The 13,572-nt window shown below is 38.4% G+C and overlaps 1 pseudogene; it reads left to right on the forward strand.

Moving 5' to 3' along the window:
* Window positions 1–9,920, forward strand: part of LOC112826324 (heme-binding protein 1 pseudogene) — a 25,097-nt pseudogene extending 15,177 nt beyond the window's left edge.
* Window positions 9,921–13,572: the final 3,652 nt, after the last annotated feature.

The raw sequence follows: 13,572 nt of genomic DNA on the forward strand, positions 1-13,572 counted from the left end.
TATATATACCCTCTATCAAGAAGCTTTCCCCATTCCTTCTAGCCTTGGAAATCTTACATCACCTTTCAGATCTTCTGAGATTACATCTTTCAATTCTAGAAATCTGTGCCTGACTATGCTGTTTAAGGGGTTCCCTGTTATTTTATTTTTTCTTCATGTAATATTTAGCAAGTGCACTGAAAGAATTTATGTGATTTTCTGTTGCATGTATGCATAACCTACCAGCTATGAATTCCATGAAGCCAAGAACCTTGTCTTTATTTTTCATCACACTCTGCCAAATAGATACTAATTAAAAATCTATGAAATGGACTGGATAAATTATACATTACAGAGGCATTTTTCTTTAGTTATTACTTACCTCTAGCAGATATCAGAGATTAGTGCATCAAATATCATATAAGAGGTTATTTTGAACTTTGAGGATTAGCAAGAGATACTTAAATTTCATCCTGAGAATCCTATATGTCATATGTTAGATCTCTCATACTATCATATTTGAACTTTAGAGATTTAAAAAAATCATCTGAAGTTTATCTATTACTAATATCAAGGCCAAATAGGCATTCATTTATTGCATGTTTTATTAAAACACATGAGGTAACCTATAAGAAAAATCAGGGTAAAAAATTTTCAATAATACTCTTAATCATTTGACTTTACGTTTCCCCCTTCAACCTATTTGTAGAATAATTAAAGCAAAAGAGGTCATCTTAAGAATTTTTACTTTCAAAAAAAAAGTTCATTAATGTATTCAAATCAACCATTCCAGAAAATTTCAGATTACTTCATTTGGTATTTGCTCACAAGTTGCAGATGTTATATCCTATTTATATTCATGTCCCACCAAGAAAATTTAAAATGTAAAATAGCAGTTGGTCCTTTTGAAAACCTAAATTATATAAAATTGGAAATAGCACATTTTAAAAATATAAGATTGGAATTTCATAATTAAGAATACTATTTTCAAAGAAAGAATACTATTTTTTAAAATTATTTATTCGAGAGAGAGAGAGAGAGCGCGCGCACAGGCACACACGAGGGGGGTGGGGGAGAGGGAAAAGCAGACTCCCTGCTAGCAGGGAGTCTGGCATGTGGCTCCATCCCAGGACCATGGGATCATGACCTGAGCTGAAGGCAGACCCTTAACCGACCGAGCCCCCCGGGTGCCCCAAGAATACTATTTTCATGTAGATTTCTATTAATATAATACTCATCTTACAAATTCCAGTTTATATCACAATAACTAGAAAATCAGGGGACTATAACCTCTTTCATAGTGTTTAGACATATTTAATATCTATCTTCATTCAAAATTTTAATAAACTAAGTTAGAATCATTGGCACTATTAAGATTTCAGTGAAACATGAAAACTGAACACACAGCAAGGAGCAGGAAGACCTGCAGTATCAGTCTTGTACTGTTTCAAAACCACTCTGAAATTATTATGCTCACAGGTATATAACATTTAGGTACAGAAACTCAATACATCAAAACTACATACAGTGAATCACAATGCTCTTGACATACATAGCAATATGCCTGTTTGAAGATATTTATCAACTACAGTTTTATTAAAATTGTGGACTGGATGGCTACTTGTACTAAAAGTTTATCTTTCTACTGAGAGGCATGATACGACAGAGGTGGAATGGAGTGTAGACATTAGAAGTCAATGTTTGAAAAGATGTTTTACCCACATAACTTATTCGCGTAATCATTCTATTCCTTCAGAGATAGTATAGAATTAACAAATGCAATGTTCTTCTAGGTGTGAAGTATTTTGCTCTATGCATACAGCAAATGTAATACCACCATTTGATTTCAGTTAGAGATTATTTAAGCACTGCTTAAATTTTTACAACACAGATAAGCAAGTTAAAATGGAAAGGTACAATTATAATCAAAATCTTTTTAAAAACATGAATTCTTACCAATGTGTAATAGAGCATCACATAAATGACTATTTTTCCTGATTTCATTCCAGAGTTTCTTCTCATGGGCACCCAACCTCCATATCACACAATGCACACAGAAACGGTGAGACTTGGAGGAATGACAAGTACCTAAATGTGAATCCTACTTTTGAGAGTTAGAGCTCTCTCCACTTGAAAGATCACTTAACACCTCTGAGATAATTATATCTACCTTCAAGCAAGATTATGAAGACTGGAGATAATATAAATTGACCAGTCATACTTGGCTCCTACTAGACAAAATTATGGATGATTTTAATAGATGGTCAAAAAGAACCCTATATATGTCCTATAAGAAAATATCTTCCATCTCCTTAAGATGGCAGAGAATTCAAGACCAAGAACAGAAATATCTGGCAGAATTATGGAAGAATAGAGAATCTTCTTTATACCAGAAAGCAGTAGAAAAAAAAATTAGTATTTAAATAGCGCTGATTTTGGGCTGGGTGCTTTACATATTCAGTATCATAATTCTACAAAAGTCCCATAAAGTAGAGTTTTTAAACTCCAGGTCTTCTGAGAGGGTACCATGGCTCCAAGAGCTTAATGCACTTTTCTTGTTGACTCCACAGCCCAGGTTCATTCTGTCTCAGGCCGGGGTCTAGAATCTCTATAAATGTCATCCTAGACCAGCCTTCTAGTGAAGGGCAGAGAATAGGTCTACAGGTGCATGGAACTGAGGTCACTAAAACTTCCTGTCCAGATCTTTAACGGGACACAAGATGGCAGATGGTGTTCTGGTAATATCCTAATTCTTTTTTTTTTTTCAAAGATTTTATTTATTTATTCATGAAAGAGAGAGAGAGGGAGAGAGAGAGGCAGAGGGAGAAGCAGGCTCCCAAGGAGCAGGGAGCCCAACGCGGGACTCGATCCCAGGACCCTGGGATCATGACCTGAGACGAAGGTAGACGCTTAACCATCTGAGCCACCCAGGTGCCCTAGTAATATCCTAATTCTTGATGTAGATGGCTGCTGGTGTACAAGTACAGTAACTTCCAGAAAATATATCGGTATGTATACCTTTAATTTGTGTATTTTATGCATATCCACACATATATTTGTATTTATACATATATGCTTTTAAGTTTTTATATACAGTTCTTTCAATATAAACAAAAAAAATCAATGTCCAGTGTGCACTTATAACAAAGGAATCTGGACCTAGCACAAGGGAGTAAGATAGAGCTCACTGAATTAAATGGCATTTAAGCTTTGACCTGAAAGAAGAATCTAACCAGAGTTAACTGGCAACAGAAAAACTAAAATGTGTACAAAAATGGTACAAGGGTCAAGGAAGCATTCACAAACGGAGGAGGACATTGGGAGGCCAGGCAGAGTATTATTGGAATAATCTGAACAGAGCAAGCTGCTTCTAATAGGTATAGTTTGTGAGTTCAATGAGAACATTTACTAAAAAAAAACAAAAAAAAACAAAAAAAACAAAGTTAATAACTTCACAAGAAAGCAAATGTTAAAATCTCACACCTTAAGTTAATATTAGTCATAACCCAACTTTTCGGAGGAATACAAGTGATTCTTCATGATTAGAGTACTTTAAAGGGAGGTCCTGCTGTGAGAAAAGTTTAATTGGTTGTTTTCTATATTCTGTGAAATGCACTTTTAAGAACTTGCTCCTTGGTAGCAAAATTGGCATTCTGCAATGTGTGTGGAACCTTTATTATGATGAGACATAGGGACCTTTTCAGGGATGGAGCAAACCAGCCTGTTGGACATTTATATTCAGCTTTCTAAAAATTAAATAAGAACATAATTTCCCAGGTTAGCTCAGAGCTTCTGGTTGCCTGTGATTAAGAACTGGTTGGGAGAAAGAACAAGGGATGTCATTAAGGTCTGGACTATTCTGATTATTTACAAAATCTACTCTTATTTAAGGCAGTTATTCTTAAAGTGTCATCCACCAACCGGCAGCCTCAGCATCACCTGGGAACCCATTAGAAATGAAAATTCTTGGGCCCCACCCCAGATCTGCTGAATCTAAAACCTGGAGGTCCAGTCTGAATGACTGGAATCAAAAAAAGAAGTGTTGCGAGGATGTGGAGAAAAAGGAACCCTCCTGCACTGTTGGTGGGGATGTAAACTGGTGCAGCTACATGGAAAGCAGTATAGAGATTCCTCAAAAAATAATTAAAAATAGGACTACCATATGATCCAGTAATTCCACTAGTGGGTGTACACTCGAAGAAAATGAAAACACTGGGGCACCTGGGTGGTTCAGTCGGTTAAGCAGCCAACTGTTGATTTCGGCTCAGGTCATGATCTCAGGGCCCTGGGATCAAGCCCCACATTGGGCTCTACACTCAGCGGGAAGTCTGCTCGAGAATTTCTCTCCCTTTCTCTCTGCCCCTCCTTCCCCCTCAAATAAATAAATCTGAAAAAAAAGAAAGTGAAAACACTTAATTCAAAAAGATATTTGCATCCGGATGTTCACTGTAGCATTATTTATAATAGCCAAGATATGGAAGCATCTGTAAATGAGTGGATACAGATGTGGTATATATGCAATGGAATATTACTCAGCCATAAAGAATGAAATCTTGCCATTTGCAACAGCATGAATGAGCTAGAGGGTATTATGCTAAGATGAAATAAGTCAGAGAAAGACAAATACCATGATTTCACTTATATGTGGAATCTAAAAACAAAACAAAAGAGGCAGAAAAAAAAACATTCAAATTGAGAACTGGTGGTCGGCAGAGGGGAGGTGGGTGGGGAATGGATGAAACAAACTTCCAGTTATAAATCATGGAGATATAAAGTACAGCGTAGGGAATTAATTAGCAATGTAGTATGGTGACTACGCTTATTGTGGTGAACACTAAGTAATGTATAGAATTGTTCAATCAATACATTATACACCTAAAATTAACACTGTATGTTAGTTTTAAAAAATTCCACTTTAACCTGTTAGTTGGAAGCTGCATAAGAGGAGGTCATACATATCCAAGAACCCCTCAAATGTGTCTAGTCCCATCTTAGTCTGGTTTTTGAACATGCGATCAACATACCTCAGCAACCTGTATAGAACATCCTTTCTCCTAACACTAGGCACAACAATAATCATGTTCCTCTTATCCCACTCCAGCATCGCCTCCTCTAAATTCTTCAACTCATGGCTATTTGGCTTCCACCCCAGAGACTACTTCTCTTTGGTAACTGCAGTGACTGCCTCATTGTTAAATGTCAAATCATGGTCTTAAATTGCATGAATGTTTATGGTCTGTGTCCTACCAGAATTTAATTGCTATTAGAAAGGTGATTTTTCTGTTTTGTTCACTATTTTATTCACAGCATCTGGAGGAGTACCTGGCACAGATTACTTGCTCAACAAAGTTTATTGAATAACAATGAAAATAACTTGTTTTCAATTCCTCATCCTACACATCTTTGGGGTACTCTACGAGGTTAACAAACTCCATTAACACCAATATTCAAAACCATCAAATCTCCACTATTGACTTCAAAAGTACTTCAGTTTCTAGCTTTCTTTGTATGGTTCTCTGTCCTTTTTTTCATTCTCCTTTGCTGGAGAGTCTTCTTATCTTTGTTTTGCAAGCTCATCCATTCAGAGACAGAAAATGATAGTAATTAAAGGAAGCAAATTTTGAAATCACATCCTATGCAAATGAGCCTTGCTTTTCTCATCCATAAGTTGGTGCCCTGAATTACTTATCCTGCAGTATGTTTTTTAAAGATTTTATTTATTTATTTGACAGAGAGCGAGAGAGCACAAGCAGGCGGAGTAGCAGGCAGAGGGAGAGGAAGAAGCAGGCTCCCTGTTGAGCAAGGAGCCTGACGCGGGGGCAGTCGTTTAACCAACTGAGCCACCCAAGCACCCCTATCCTATAGTATTTTGAATACTAGATGAAACTGTAAATTCTATCAACTGACCCCTACTATGTTTTGTTGATGATCCTCTGCAAATGATGGAAGTCATGAACCTCCAACTTTTAACTGTTTCAGATCTACATTTGCAACTTCCTGATGGACAGCATAGATATTCTTTTTAACTTTCTATTCAACTTGTGAAGACCACACTGATTAGTTTTCCTCTTTGGATGACTTGGAATCCTTTGGCTCAATTCTCACTTCTCATCTTCAATATCCAATCAATAAGCTATCATTTTTTAAGTGACCTAATAATCCTTTCATATCCAAAATGTTTTTTTTTTTTCATTTCCACTGTTAGATCAATGGTACACAATCTGTAGACAGGCCCATTACAATAGTCAGCAAATGCTGTGTGCATTCTCTCCAGAATCTATTATTCCACATTCTGCAGCCAGAGTGCTGCTTTAAAATACAAATATATTAAGACTACCCATTGCTTTCTCATTGTTCTTAGCAAAAATGAAGTAATTACTATTCCAGTCTAGTAATCTCAAACTGGCTCAGCTCAATCCCAGCCCTCTAACGTATAGAGAATGTTCCTCCCTAAAGCATGCTAGAGATCTTGGGGGTACACACTCTAGGATGGCCACAAAGGGTAGCCAAAAATGGTTATGCACATCCCATGGCATGGATAAAAATAAGATGAACCCATATGTAGTTCTGATCAGCGATCCTGAGTTATTGAGAAGGCCTCATGCAAATGAATATGTTTTGCAAGACCCATTCACTTATTTCCTTCTGGGTCCTCTAGTTTTTCTCATTACGCTGTTCAGGTTTCCCAATCTTTACAATCTAACACTTCCTGCTTCCTCCACCCCCCCCACCCTCACACCTCCCATCAATTCTAGGGTCTCTAGATCCACATCTTTTTTCTTTCCACTGGGAGGATAGGAAGGCAAGGACAACCAGAAACATTTTTTTGACATCTCCCCAAAATCAAAATATGATTTTTTTTCTTTTCCTCTCAAAGACAGAAAGGGCTTTAACTTCCAATATTCCAAGGCTGTGAGAAAAAATATTTGTCCTAGATCTTTCTTAAAAGCACTCAAGAAAAGCAAGTAAAACCAATGCAAAGGTGGTTGAATGTCCAAATCCTATTGCATTAAAAGAGAAATTCTTAACACGGTCTATGGCATTCTTCCTGGTGCAGCCCTTAGCCATGTCTTCAGTCTCCCCTCACACTATGAATCCTCTTTTCTGTCTTCTGAATTCACTATTGGACTTAAACCAGTTTCTCATACTTGCCAAGCCCTATCCTGACACTGGAATTGCTCAGGCTGCTCCTACAGTTGGAAATACCCTCCCTTTCCTTCTTCACTTCAGTGAACCCTCCCTGTTCTTTCTCAGCGGCAGTCACTTTCCTCATCTCCTTGACAAGATAAAATACTTCACTATTTTACACTTTAATAGCACTATATTCTTAGGTGCAAGCTTTATAGTAAGCACTCTATAAAAATTAATGAAACTAAAATTAGTAAATACTTTAATAAATTATTTTTGCAGGGTCTATGGTCTACGTTTGCACTTCGTTTATGGGCTTCTCCCCCCCAACTACTACTGATCTGCTGCCAAGAATGAGCCCTTCATTTTTCACTCAGCTAAAAAACTCCATGACTCAGGCCACCTGGGTGGCTCAGTCATTGAGCGTCTGCCTTAGGCTCAGGTCATGATCCCGGGGTCCTGGGATCGAGCCCTGCATCGGGCTCCATGCTCCATGGGAAGCCTGCTTCTCTCTCTCCCACTCCCCCTGCTTGTGTTCCCTCTCTTGTTGTGTCTCTCTCTGTCAAATGAATGAATAAAACCTTTAAAAAAAAAACAAAACTCCATGACTCAAATTTCTTCCCTAGACAGTTTTATATTTCCTGCTGAATCTGATGTTAAATTCTCAAATGCCAAATATGGTTAAGTTCCTTTTCTGCTCAAAAACCTTCACTGGTTCTTCATATGCATAAGGCACAGATACAAATATCTTAGCATGGTAAAGTACTTGTCTAGTCTGCAAAGGAAACAGTCAATAAAACCAAAAGACAACCGACAGAATGGGAGAAGATTTTGCAAATGACATATCAGATAAAGGGCTAGTATCCAAAATCTATAAAGAACTTATCAAATTCAACACCCAAAGAACCAATAATCCAATCAAGAAATGGGCAGAAGACATGAACAGACATTTTTCCAAAGAAGACATCCAAATGCCCAACAGACACATGAAAAAGTGCTCAGCATCGCTCGGCATCAGGGAAATCCAAATCAAAACCTCAATGAGATACCACCTCACACCCGTCAGAATGGCTAAAATTAACATGTCAGGAAATGACAGATGTTGGTGGGGATGCGGAGAAAGGGGAACCCTCCTACACTGTTGGTGGGAATGCAAGCTGGTGCAGCCACTCTGGAAAACAGTATGGAGGTTCCTCAAACAGTTGAAAATAGAGCTACCATAAAACCCAGCAATTGCATTACTGGGTATTTACCCCAAAGATACAAATGTAGCGATCCGAAGGGGTATGTGCACCCTGATGTTTATAGCAGCAATGTCCACATTAGCCAAGCTATGGAAAGAGCCAAGATGTCCATCAACAGATGAATGGATAAAGAAGATGTGGTATATATATATATGCACACACAATGGAATATTATGCAACCATCAAAAAGAAAAACGAAATCTTGCCATTTGCAAGGACGTGGATGGAACTAGAGGGAATTATGCTGAGCGAAATAAGTCAATCAGAGAAAGACATGTATCATATGATCTCACTGATATGAGGAAGTCTTAATTTCAGGAAACAAACTGGGGGTTGCTGGAGTGGTGGTGGGTGGGAGGGATGGGGTGGCTGGGTGATAGACACTGGGGAGGGTATGTGCTATGGTGAGCGCTGTGAATCGTGTAAGACTGTTGAATCACAGATCTGTACCTCTGAAACAAATAATACATTATATGTTAAAAAAAAAGTCCTTGCTAGTCTGAACTCTTATCTTTGCCTTATTTACCTACTTACAGTAACTCTAGCAAAGTAGCTTCAGTGTTAACTACATTAACATTATCTGCTTTACCATAGATACATACCCCAAGTTCCTAAGGGTTAAAGAATATGTACAACAGAAGCTGAAAATCCGTTGGACTTGATATGGGGCAGAATTAAAAAAATTAAACAGACTGGGAAGACCTTATTTCCCTTCATGTCTCAGTGAGAATTTCCCTCCCAGATACACGTTTGATCACCCCATGTTTGCCTCCCTGCGTAATTTTTTCTCTTAACTCCTGTTTTCATTATATTTAAGTAATGCGGTTTTACTGGAAAACACGTTGTAAGTAAGTGCTGCTGGTTGTATTACTGATCATTATAGTAACATATAATCTGTCAGAAAAAGGAAAGTTTGAGTTTATTATTTTATGCATCAAAATAACATGAAAAAAGAATTGGATGGTCCACTGGTGCGTCCAGAGCGCTACAGCCACGTCATTTGGGCATGATCAAGAACTTGCTGTTTGAAAGGATAAAAACATGGCCTTGGGAGGTCCTGAGCAAAGGGGGCAAGGAAAAGGTCTCCTATAAGGAAAGGACCTGTGAAGGAGGAAGGTTTGCCACAGGGGAAGTGACAGATCAGCCTGTGGGTGAGGCTCAACGGGAAGCAATGCCCGAAGTCATGAAGTATGTGGGAGGCACCAGTGACAAGGGAATCTGGATGGGGATGACAGTTCCTATTTCTTTTGCTGTGTTTCCCCAGTGAAGATGGCTCCCTATGGAAAAAATTCAAAGTCTGGTTTCAGATTCCAAACCAGCTCCAGACCAACCTGCCCAGTTCCTACTGATGACAGCATTAAGATGGAGGACAGGGAAAGCATCACTGTCTCTTCCCTGCAGTTTGATGGTTATGTCAAGGAAGCTGACTATGTAGCTCATGTGGCCCAGCTGCGTACCACCTCGGAGGACACAGACACCTGACAGAGTGACTTCTACTTCTACACTGGGTATGAGCTTCCTATGAAGCCCTACAGATGTCACAATGAGGTCTGCCTGGTGAAAACATGAATTACTTCCTGAGCCAGAACTTCCTGAATACATGCTTCTGTGTCTACTTCCTTAGGGGAGAAGAAAGGGAACAAAGCTTACAGCTGTATCTCCAGCTTAACCAACTTTCCTTCAAAGCCAGTTCCTGCCAATTTTCTGAAATAAACATACTCCATCTATGCTCCTTTTCTCAAGGTGGGAAATAATATATAGCCAAGATAGGCAGCATCCCTCTAACAGACTTAGAAAGTTCTATGGTGGACCATAAAAAAATCCAGCAATATTTTCCCAGCTATGTGGGTCACTAAAAACGGATATTAAAAAAAAAAAAGAACTATGAGAGACGATGGACTCTGAGAAACAAACTGAGGGTTCTAGAGGGGAGGGGGGTGGAGGGGATGGGTTAGCCTGGTGATGGGTATTAAAGAGGGCACGTTCTGCATGGAGCACTGGGTGTTATGTGCAAACAATGAGCCATGGAACACTACATCAAAACCTAATGATGTAATGTATGGTGATTAACATAATAAAATAAAAAAATGCAAGAAAAAGATTATCCTAAAATTAAAAAAAATAAAAATAAAAAAATGATTGAAATAGTATTTTTGTCATTGAGAGAAAAACGTGGTTTCTGCATGATCGTATATCTGTGATTCATATAAGACCTTTGTCTAAAAGAAACTGAAAATAATAGGAACAGCTGGATATGATGAGGCAGTGACAAGAACTTCTGCAGTATTTAACTGAACACAGCCCATGTATATGCAACACCATTAAGACCTAAAGGAAGGATGTGAAGGTGATTAAATAGAAACTACTGTCCTCAAGCAGCTTAGTTTCTCATGAGGGCAACAGGCAGACATATGATTGCATTTAACACAAGGCACACAGTGTAAAGTATCAAAAATTCTATAAAAACTAAGTGCTTCGGCAATGCCTGAGAAGGAAAAAAGATTAATTTTTACTGAGATGACTGGATCGGACTTGATGATTTAAGTGACATTTGACCTGGGTTGAAGACAGTGGAAGGTTTGATTAGCCAGAAACAGGGAACGAGGTCACTCCAGGCTAAGGAAGAAGTGGGAGGCGGAGCACAGAGGTACACAGGGCATGACCTTTTCGGAGAAAAGCAGCGAGAACAGAGCTGAGGTTCACATAGTTCTTCTGTAAGAAAGTGATTCATATAAGAGATGAGGTTCAAAGGACAGATTGGGGTCAGACTGTGAAGTCATGAATACCATGTGAAGAACTTTTTATGACCACAGCAAGGGACAACAGGAAGTGGCACTTTCTGTTTTGTTATTGTTTGAAAATGACCCGGATTTAGTTTTTAGCTATTCTAGCTCTAGGGCATTGGGAAACACACAAAAAAACGGTCTTACCCTCCCCATCTCCTATACAATAAAATTATACCTATTAAACTATGGGGTTAGTTTGTTTTGCTTTTTAAATCATTTACTCTGTGCCAGGCTTTGTTCTGGAGCTCGTGATGTAGGCAGGGAACAAAAGGAAAAAAAAAAAAATCCTTGCTTACACGAAGATTAGATTTTTGAGGCAAAGCCATTAAGAAACAAACCCACCCATGGTATGTAATGTGGAGATAAATTCCACAAAGGGAACCATAGCAGAGTAGGACGGTAGAATGGCAGAGGCCACTATTCTCAAGTTGTTAGGGGAGGCCTCACTGAAGAGGAAACCACTGGTCAGGTTCCCACATGGTTTTGTGGTGTTCAAAGTCCAGGCGGACAAGACAGCAAGGGCACCCTAGGTGGGGACGGAGTGTGCAGCAGTATAGTGGTTGAATTCCACCATCCGAAAGGTATAGGCCACAGTATTTTCATACCGATCAAATGTGAGATGTGAAAAAGTAGTCTGGGATGACTAATGGTTATTTGGCCTGAGCATCCAAAGAAATGAAGGTGTCCTTCACTGAAAGCATCCTTTACTGAAAGGTGTCAGAATACAGCAAGAGGAACTGGTGAGGAATAGGAACAAGACTTTTGTTCAAGATTTCCAGTGGCCAACTGTTATACACATCTTTAATTCAAGAGGTTGGAGACACACATTAGGAAACATCAGTGAGTGCATAGATGGTATGTGAGCTTGGGAGCGCATGAGATTAGTCCCAAAGAAAGAGAGAACAGAGAATAAGACAGGGTACAGAACCTCTGAGTTTTCTTATGCATTAGTGTTGAGAAAATGAGCATCCAACATTAGCATCTCAGGAGCAATGGTTAGTGAAGAAGAAAATTGAATATTCTAGAAGAAAGGTAGAGTAAGTACATCAAGAAGGAAGCAATGGTCAATTATGGGCAACATATAACTCAAGTAGGATGGAAACTCTGAACTTACTAGATTGAACACAGAGTTCTTGGTGAAAGCAATTAGAGCAGTTTGAAGAAGAGTAGTAATTTGGTAGGCTTAAAATATTTCCTATCAAAAGTTCCTTATACTGTAAGATCTTATTAAAGACCCAAAATATGTAACAAAAAACTAAACTTTTTAAACATGAAAAAAACTTTTTAAAAGTACATCTGAAGAGTATAAAGGAAATTTTTGAAGGCCAAAACAAACAACAACAACAAAAAAACAAAAAGAGAATACTGTTTCCATGACACACTGTCATGTAACAAACCTTGTACCAAGACTAAAATGGTTTTTATTTGTGAAGAGTTGTAACCACCAAAAAGGGATCGGAAGAACAACAAAATCTAGACCATACAATTGCCTGGAGCTGAATTAGAGACCCTCACATGAAGCTGGGAATCTTGCAGACCTAAATCATCAGTGAAAAGGGTGATGTAAAAGCAAAGAAACAAACAAAAACCACAGAAAGGGTGAAAAAAAAACAACAACACTCATTTGTCACAGGCTTGGATAGTGTGGAAGAGAACATATATATACTAAGTTTTTTAGACCACAAGTCACAGTTCACACATTTTGATGCCTGAATACATTCTTTAGGGTTTCCGTCCTCAGTCTTACCTGGTATTTAAGTAAATCTTCAATTGGAAATGTCTTCAAATATCCAGAAGCAAATGCAGAATTTTTCTATAAGAATGATGCTCATCTGTGGCCACAAAGAATTCTCAAATTTCCAAATACAAAAAAGTAAACGAAATAGATGAAGGAAAGGGACACCATAAATGAAAGTCAGGAAAAAAAAATTAACAGAACGAGCAGAGATGTTATTCTATGAGGTGTTTAGAAAAATTCTCACAACAAGGCAACTTTTGTCTTGGGCTTCAGACTAAGTATCTTATCTGGACCTATTTTCCAGTGTGCTAATTTTTTCTTAAGCTACACGAAGTCTTCCTTTCCTCTTAGATTGAGTACTCAAGTTATTATATTTTTGCAGCTTTATGAGTATAACCCATTTGATTTTTAACACTTTTTAATTCTATAAAATTCTCTGAAAATGTTTTCTGTTTTCTCTAAACTCTTTAACATTTTAATGAATTATTAAAAGACTCTTAATCTCAGGAAACAAACTGAGGGTTGCTGGAGGGGAGGAGGGTGGGAGGGATGGGGTGGCTGGGTGATGGACATTGGGGAGGATATGTAGTATGGCGAGCACTGTGAATTCTGTAAGACTGTTGAATCACAGACCTGTACCCCTGAAGCAAATAACATATGTTAATTACCCTCCCCAATGTCCATCACCCAGCCACCC

The sequence above is a fragment of the Callorhinus ursinus genome, unplaced genomic scaffold, assembly GCF_003265705.2.
Source record: "Callorhinus ursinus isolate GAN/ISIS: 27379988/994484 unplaced genomic scaffold, GSC_fseal_2.0 scaffold7, whole genome shotgun sequence".
Classification (NCBI taxonomy): Eukaryota; Metazoa; Chordata; class Mammalia; order Carnivora; family Otariidae; genus Callorhinus; species Callorhinus ursinus.